At 43.1% G+C, this 8,222-nt stretch overlaps 1 long non-coding RNA gene across 1 annotated transcript; it reads left to right on the forward strand.

The window, feature by feature from the left end:
* Window positions 1-369: 369 nt before the first annotated feature.
* LOC119089264 lies at window positions 370-3,843 on the forward strand. The gene is made up of 2 exons (XR_005093132.1): window positions 370-1,346; window positions 1,777-3,843. It is a non-coding gene; the product is annotated as an uncharacterized LOC119089264 (long non-coding RNA).
* The last annotated feature ends 4,379 nt before the right edge of the window (window positions 3,844-8,222 follow it).

An 8,222-nucleotide genomic window follows, 5' to 3' on the forward strand; every position in this document is an offset into this window, starting at 1 on the left:
ACAAGAGTAGGGCCTAATTCATGCATAATTCAGGCAGTTTTGCATGCCCATGCATAATATCAGACATGCATGTCACAGAGAGAACAAATGGTCACTTTCAACCTCAGTCCTTCTCTGGAGCACAGAAGTTAACGGCCCCTTTGTTCTTCTGTGGACAGGGAGTCCGGAACTAGGTTTGCAGGTAGGACAGTGAATGTGACCCCGGGTCCTCCTGGGAGCCCCCTCTAACCAGTGTGGAAGGGAAACATGTTGAAGCCTGTGTGAACACAACATTGGCCTGATTTTTTAACTCCATTCCACGGGAAGAATAAACCTGCTTAATTTCTCTTAGGATTTCGTGCACCATGCTGTCAGAAAAATGTATCTTAACCTTTTACATCTCATCTCTTTCGGTTCAATCTTCCCCAGCCATCACAACCAAGGGGAAATTTATTTGCTGAGTTGGTGAGAGAGAGTTTAGTTTGCAAAATAGACCTGACTTCGCTTCCTCTTCTAGCTTTTAAACTCCACTTCCCTCGGATCTTCCGAAGAAGAAATTCTGTAACGACCTGGGTGTGGAAATTTAGCTTCTCTTTAAGCTAAACCTCAACTGTCAGGGGCTTTCACTGAATCATGGAGCTGTGTGGTAATGGTTTTGAGAGCAAGCTGAAGAGAAGCAAAACATCACACAGTATGCAGACATCCAGCCAAGACATCCTGAACATGGATGCTGAGCCTCTGTGATGACATACCCTTCTCTCCTGCCTCTTTTCTGGAATAGTGCTTTTTCTCTCTTTGTTGCTTTTATCCGTAAGATGCCTGTGGCCGGGATGAGTCTGTTACATTGTAACTCTGATCCCTTGAGGGGTGATTGGTTGAGTCTGTTACACTGTAACTCCGATCCCTTAGTGGGGTGATTGGTCCAGGATTGAATAATAAGGAACGCATTTATCCCTCACTTCCTCCCAGGAACAAAGAAGCCAGCCTTACTTCACAGCAACTGATAGAAAACTGAATCCTGATACTTCTGTAGACTTTCACTCCAAGAGTTTGGTTTTGGTTTTGTTTTCTCCTTGAGACAGGGCCGTAGTCTTTTCTGGGTCCTGTGAACTGCCCCAGCACCTCCTCTCTAGCAAGCTATCATCTTCTCAATCTTTAGACTGTTTGAATTGAGTCTCTGTCTCTTGCCAGGAGACGAATCCCAAGCCACACATCAACTGTCTTTCAAAATCCCTCTAATCTGGTGTGGGTTTGCAACTCTCACTGGACCGCAGAGTCTTGACTCACGGAGGAGGAGACAGCCAGGGGTGTGGAAGTCAGAATGGCTTTAACTTCCAGTTTTGTTATTTACTCACCGTGGCCCCGGGGTAAGTAGGTTAACCTCCCCAATGGCGTTGTTTCTCTTGCTTACGTTGTTTTAAGATCTAGACACCCCCCCCCCAAGTGTGAAGTAGCAGGCACAATAGGCCATCAATAATGGCCTTTAGACTCTAAAAATAGCTGTTGCTACGACCTGAAAAGTGCTCCTCGAAGTGGGAGAGTGCAACAGAGTCAGGGTATCTGGGTCATTTCTTTCATCTTGTTTTTCTTCTTAACCCACCCACTTTTTCTCTCCAGTGTCTGGGATCAAGCTCAGAGCCTTGCACATGCTAGACATGCAATCTCCCGCTGAGCTTCATCCCCCCCCCCACGGTCCCCCATGCCCTTTCCTCCTCTTTCAATCTTTTGTGCCATATCTCCATTTGATTTAGTTTTCTTTCAGCAGTCTAAATATTCACTCATCTGTCTGATTACTAGGAAGCAGCTGCAAGATAGCCGAGAACTCCTTTTAAAAGGATACCTGGGCATGGATGTCACATTCAGATCACGGCGCATGTGTGGGAGATCAGAGGACAACTTTTGGAGGTCTGTTCTCTCTTCTACCAGGACTCATCGGGCTCAACTCAGGAAATTTGGCTTGTATGGCAGATGCTTTGACCCACGGAGCCATCCTGCCTGCCCCAGAGAACTTTTGAGTCCACTGTCATGCCAGAATAATTTCCTCCATGGTTTCAAACCCACTATAGTGAGGTTCCAGGTTTTTCCTGTGGCCCTCTGTCTCGGGCTGAGAGCTCCAGGGAGTGAGAGGCAGAGACATGCATAAGTGTTGAGTTGTGGAAATGCTCGTGGGAATCCAAGTCAGTGAGCAAGTGCCAGGATAGGATGGAAGAAAACGTGATGGCCGGCTCAACCTGTATCACACACAAACCTCTCCAAACTGGAAGAACCTACCAGAGCTGTCCTGAAAGGGGACAAGGCTGTCTAGCTTCCTGCCTCTGCTTCCAGGATCGAGCACTTCCCTTCTGCCAAAGGCAAGGTCTCATAAGGAGACGTAACTGGTAGCAGCCAGCAGCTTGCACCCCAGCATCTGGAAGAACCAGGGTCCTGAGGGGAGTGTCTTATGTGTGCACAGGGCATCCTCCATTTTTTTAAAAAAATTATTTATTTATTTATTTTTTATTTTTTTATTTATAATATTTAAGCTTGTCATTAAATCCACCACTGTAGTAACTGAACATTGAGCAAAGGTTCTTTACCCGTTAGGGGATTCAACCCTACGACACATAAGCGTCATTCTGTACTCCATTTTAGAGCTGTTGATTTCTCTGATTTGGGAGAAACATTCCCGAGCCACAGTGGCAGAAAGTAATACTAAGACCGCACTAATTAGAGCCTGCTTCCAAAGGAAGATGGTATCCTATCTGATCATTTTAGTCAAGCTGAAAAAGTTCTTTGAAGGGTTTTCAGATCTAGGCCCCAAGCTGGAACCTGTACCGTCCCGCAGTTTTGCTATGCGCCTGGGTCTTACTGGATTCCTGACTCCTCTCTCATAGACTGAGTTCCTATGACACTGGAAGTCCTATATGTGTTTTCTTTTTAGATTAAAAACACAAATTTCTAATTATGTGGTGGGTATGCACGCATGACCGGAGGTGCCCAAGGAAGCCAGTGCAAACAGATGCTTCCGGCACTGGAGTCACAGGAAGCTGAGCAGCCCAAGTGGGTGCTGGGAACTGAACTTAGCTCCTCTTCTAGAGCAGCAGATGTTCTGAACTGTTGAGACATTTTCTCCAGTATTCACTATGGGTGGTTTTCAATTGCTCTTTTCCTATGGCTGTACATCGAAAGTCAGGTCACGTGGCTAAGTTCAGAGCTGGAGAAAATAGGTATTCAGCTCTTTGATGTCACGCTTTAAGGATGTAGTGAGAGGAAAATTATATACTCAAGTTAATCATGATAATTTGTGTATTGTGGTAGATATTCATGCAAGCCATGGACTTTTTTCCCCTCCCTTACAGGAACTGATTTGCCTTATAATCCCAACTGTACAGTTGCACTAAAGGATGCAAAATTTTTGTACTGCTACGATGCGCCCTTCCCTTACCAGAGTTGACCAGTGTTGGTGTGTGTGTGTGTTTGCGTGTATGTGCATGTGCGGGGTGTGTGCTGGGGCAAACACTCTACTACTGATCTGTCCCCAGCACTGGAGCCAGCATCTTAGAATTGTCCCTGTGAGTGAACCCCCCCCCCCAGATGTGTCTGGGGACCAAAGGTGAGACTACAATGAGTCTTGGTCATCACCACATGGAACTGCCATTAGGTGGACAGGAGAGAGAGAGGTAAGAAGACAGAGTCCAGGCGATGTCTAAGTGCCTGTTTCTATTTTCAAGTTTCTAAATCTTAAAAATACAGACTGTTAAAGTTTTCAGTGTTTGACTACACAGTTCTTGATTCAAGCACCAAAAGACCCTTCTTATGAATGTTCTTTTCTGCTACCACAAACTGTGTTCCTGCATCTGTAATTAAATTAAGGTCACAACTCAAGATGTATGCAAATTACTCTTTCTTTTCTTTTTGCTATGATTTTTCATGACAGAGTTTCTCCATGTATCCCTGGCTGTCCTGGGGCTCACTCTGTAAACCAGGTTGGCCTCGAACTCACGGAGATCTGCCTGCCTCTGCCTCCCAAGTGCTGGGATTAAAGGTGGGCGCCATCACCGCCCAGTGCAAATTTCTTTTTCATTCATTTAGAGTTTCTCTGTCTTTAGATCTTCTGGTACTGTTAGGATTGTCTTATTTGATACGGACGCTGTCTCATGGATTTCACCAAGTCTGAGGTCTCACCATCCAGAACAAGTCCAGTCTTTTGTGATTTCAGAAGCTAAGCAGGGTCCAGCCTGAATAGTATTTGGAAGGGAGACTCCACCAGTCCATACTAATATAAACAAATGGATGAATACATAAACAAAGAGGAAAAGGACAGTCCTTACTTACAGTAGAATGCCAAATGCTGCACAGAGAAGAAAGTTAGAGAAATCATCAATGGATGCTCCCAAGTAGCTACAAAACCTAGATGAGCAAGGATACATAGTTACAAAGCTTTCTTTCCACAAATGACTGTGTGATTACAAAGTAAAGCATAGTAAGCCTATAGTAGATAAGTCTGCAGACGTTACTTTATTATTAGCAGCCTGGGGACAAGGAGCCACCCTGTACTTAATTGCTCAGAAAACCATAGCATGGACACAATGTTGCATCCCTATCCCTTTTGGTCAAAGAGCAAATTGCGTGTTTCTAGGAGGAAACTACAGACCAAACCCAGGGAAGGGAAGGGAAGTCTGCAAACTAACTGGCAGTCTTCACAGACTTCAGTGTGGGCTGGGCATGATGGCCAGTGCCTGTAATCCCAGCCCTGGAGAAGGGGAGGCAGGAGGATCATGAGTTCAAGGCTAGCCCGGGCTAGCACACCCTGTCTCAACAACAGCACCAGCAACAACAAAACCGAACAAATCAGGATCACCAAACAAAGGAAAAAATAATCTTTCCAGCTTGAAGGAATCTGGAAAGCCCAGAGAAGTAGACACAGTAATATGCCCTGGATAGGATTACTAACAAAATCAGAATATACCCAATGGATTATTGATACATTAATATTACATTTCCTAATTTTGATGACTAGATTATAATTATGTTATATGATTATTTTTAGTATTTCAGGATAATAGAACATGTTTTTTAAAAAAAATCTATTTTCAACCAGTCTAGAGAAAGAAAGAAGATACTTATCCAGGGACATAAATAGATTATAATGAAGGAAATGATATTAAAATATAAGAATTGGTTAATCTAAGTATAGGACAGATCTTTACAAAATTTTTGCAGTGTTTCTTTAATTTTATATCAAATAGAAACTTCAAAACAATAATCTCACTCTGCTTACTCTAGGGGAGATGACTACTGCTTATTCATATGTTACAAAGAATAAAATGAAAACAGTAAAAGTAATTGATAGAGTTGCAGTGTTACATATGAAATTTTAAAATTCATTTTTTTTGGCTTCTGACAGAAATGCAAATGCCTTTATTCCAGTGATTTTCTATTTATTTATTTATTTATTTATTTATTTATTTATTTATTTATTTATTGTGATATATATTTTTATTTTACAATACCATTCAGTTCTACATATCAGCCATGGGTTCCCCTATTCTCCCCCCTCCCACGCCCTCCCCTTACCCCCAGCCCACCCTCCATTCCCACCTCCTCCAAGACAAGTCCTCCCCCGAGGACTGTGATCAACTTGGTAGACTCAGTCCAGGGAGGTCCAGTCCCTTCCTCCCAGACTAAGCCAAGTGTCCCTGCATAAGTTCCAGGTTTCAAACAGCCAACTCATGCAATGAGCACAGGACTTGGTCCCACTGCCTAGTTGCCTCCCAAACTGATCAAACCAATCAACTGTCTCACCTATTCAGAGGGCCCGATCCAGCTGGGAGCCCCTCAGCCTTTGATTCATAGTTCATGTGTTTCCATTCATTTGGCTATTTTTTTTTAATAATTGAGTAAAACTGAAATTTATTATATGCCACAGTCGTCCTAGGGACCTCCATGCTATATATATAGCCTCTATGGTTCTATGGGTTGTGGTCTGATTGTTCTTTATTTTATATCTAGAATCCACCAATGAGTGAGTACATACCATAACTGTCTTTCTGGGTTTGGGTTACCTCACTCAGGATGATTTTTTTCTAGTTCCATCCATTTGCCTGCAAATTTCATGCTTTCATTGTTTTTCTCTGCTGAGTAGTACTCCATTGTGTATATGTACCACATTTTTTTCATCCATTCTTCTGTTGATGGGCATCTAGGTTGTTTCCAGGTTCTGGCTGTTACAAATAGTGCTGCTATGAACATAGCTGAGCATGTATCTTTATGGTATGAATCAGCATTCCTTGGGTATATGCCCAAGAGTGGGATGGCTGGGTCTTGAGGTAGTTCGATTCCTAATACGATAAAGCAACCCTTGGAGGCATCACCATCCCGGACCTCAAACTCTACTATAGAGCTATAGTAATAAAAACAGCTTGGTACTGGTATAAAAACCGACATATGGACCAATGGAATCGAATTGAAGACCCTGACATTAATCCATGCACATATGAACACCTGGTTTTTGACAAAGGAGCCAAAACTATACAATGGAACAAAGAAAGTATCTTCAACAAATGGTGCTGGCATAACTGGATGTCAATATGTAAAAGATTACAAATAGATCCATATATGTCACCATGCACAAAACTCAAGTCCAAGTGGATCAAAGACCTAAACATAAATCCAGTTACACTAAACTTAATAGAAAAGAAAATAGGAAGCACTCTTGAACGCATTGGCACCGGAGACCATTTCCTAAATAAAACACCGAAAGCACAGACCCTGAGCACAACCATTAATAAATGGGACCTCTCGAAACTGAGAAGCTTTTGCAGGGCAAAAGACACAGTCAATAAGACAAAAAGACAGCCAACAGATTGGGAAAAGATCTTCACCAACCCCACATCTGACAGAGGACTGATCTCCACAATATATAAAGAACTCAAGAAACTAGACATCAAAGCACTGAACAGTCCAATTAAAAAATGGGCTAAAGAGCTAAACAGAGAATTGACAAAACAAGAACTACAAATGGCTGAAAGACATTTAAAGAAATGCTCAACATCCTTAATCATCAGAGAAATGCAAATCAAAACGACTCTGAGATACCATGTTACACCTGTCAGAATGGCTACGATTAAAATTCATTTTTAATTTGTCTGAAGATAATCAACATACTCACCACAAAAGAAGCTGCGCCCATTTCCCCGAGGTGGCTCACCCTCACCGAATGCAATGGAGATGATATGTTGGAGGGAAGCTCTCTGCAAACGCCTTGGGGTTCTAAGGCTTTAATGTATGAAAAGATCACAATGAGACTCTGCTAAGCAAATTCTGATGGAGCCGCTTCAGAGGGAGACCTCATTCTCTCTCTCTAGCTAGATGTCACAAAGTTGACCTAGAACTCACTGTGTGTCCCAGCCCAGCCTGGCCTCTGGGTGCCAGGACTGAGGTGTGTCTGTGATCCTAACAAATGATGAGTGTCTCTAACATTCCTAGGACTCCCCTGCACTGGACCCCACATGGCAGACAGCAAAGTTAAGGGTTTTCTGACCCACTTTGTGTGCTTGTAATGTTTCATTGGAACACCTGATCATGTGCATCTGTTTAGATGCGGTCTACACGGAGCTGACTAGTTGCCACAGATTCTGCAGATTCCACCAGGCTTTTTTTTTAAAAAAAAAAAAAAAAAAAAAAAAAAAACATGGAAGTCTGTGGCTCCCTGGTCTAGAGTAGTTACAAACACAGAATCTGGACTCAGCATGTCTGAGTTTGTATTGTAGCATGGCTGTACACCTTGTGTGTTCTCAGGAGCCTCTTTGGATCAGGTTCTTGTTAGTAGGGAGGAGACGATAATACTTTTCTAGGAATGTAAGATTACATGAAAATGACACAGGATCTGTCACACAAAACTCAAGGACCATGCTTGAAACCTTGCTTCATCCAGCAGGTCTTAGAAGGAGCCAGGGAATCCAGTTCTCAGGAGGTTCTAATCTATGTGGCACCTGGAGCTACATTTTGAGGCAAACATATAGCAAACTACCTTATTCACTAAACATTAAACACTCTCCCACATTAACCATCCCCCCTTCTTTCTCATGCTTCCTCCCCAACACCACCCCTGTCATCCTCAGCAGGTGAGAGTGAGCCCCTAAACTCAGCACTTCTCATCCAAAGCCACTGGGATCAAACTTCATTTCACCTTTGCACCCGGGATGCCAGCCATAGACTGTCGCCAATTTAGTAACTGCTGGAAATGGACATCCTCCTTAGCC

Source organism: Peromyscus leucopus, chromosome 18, assembly GCF_004664715.2.
Source record: "Peromyscus leucopus breed LL Stock chromosome 18, UCI_PerLeu_2.1, whole genome shotgun sequence".
Lineage (NCBI taxonomy): Eukaryota > Metazoa > Chordata > Mammalia > Rodentia > Cricetidae > Peromyscus > Peromyscus leucopus.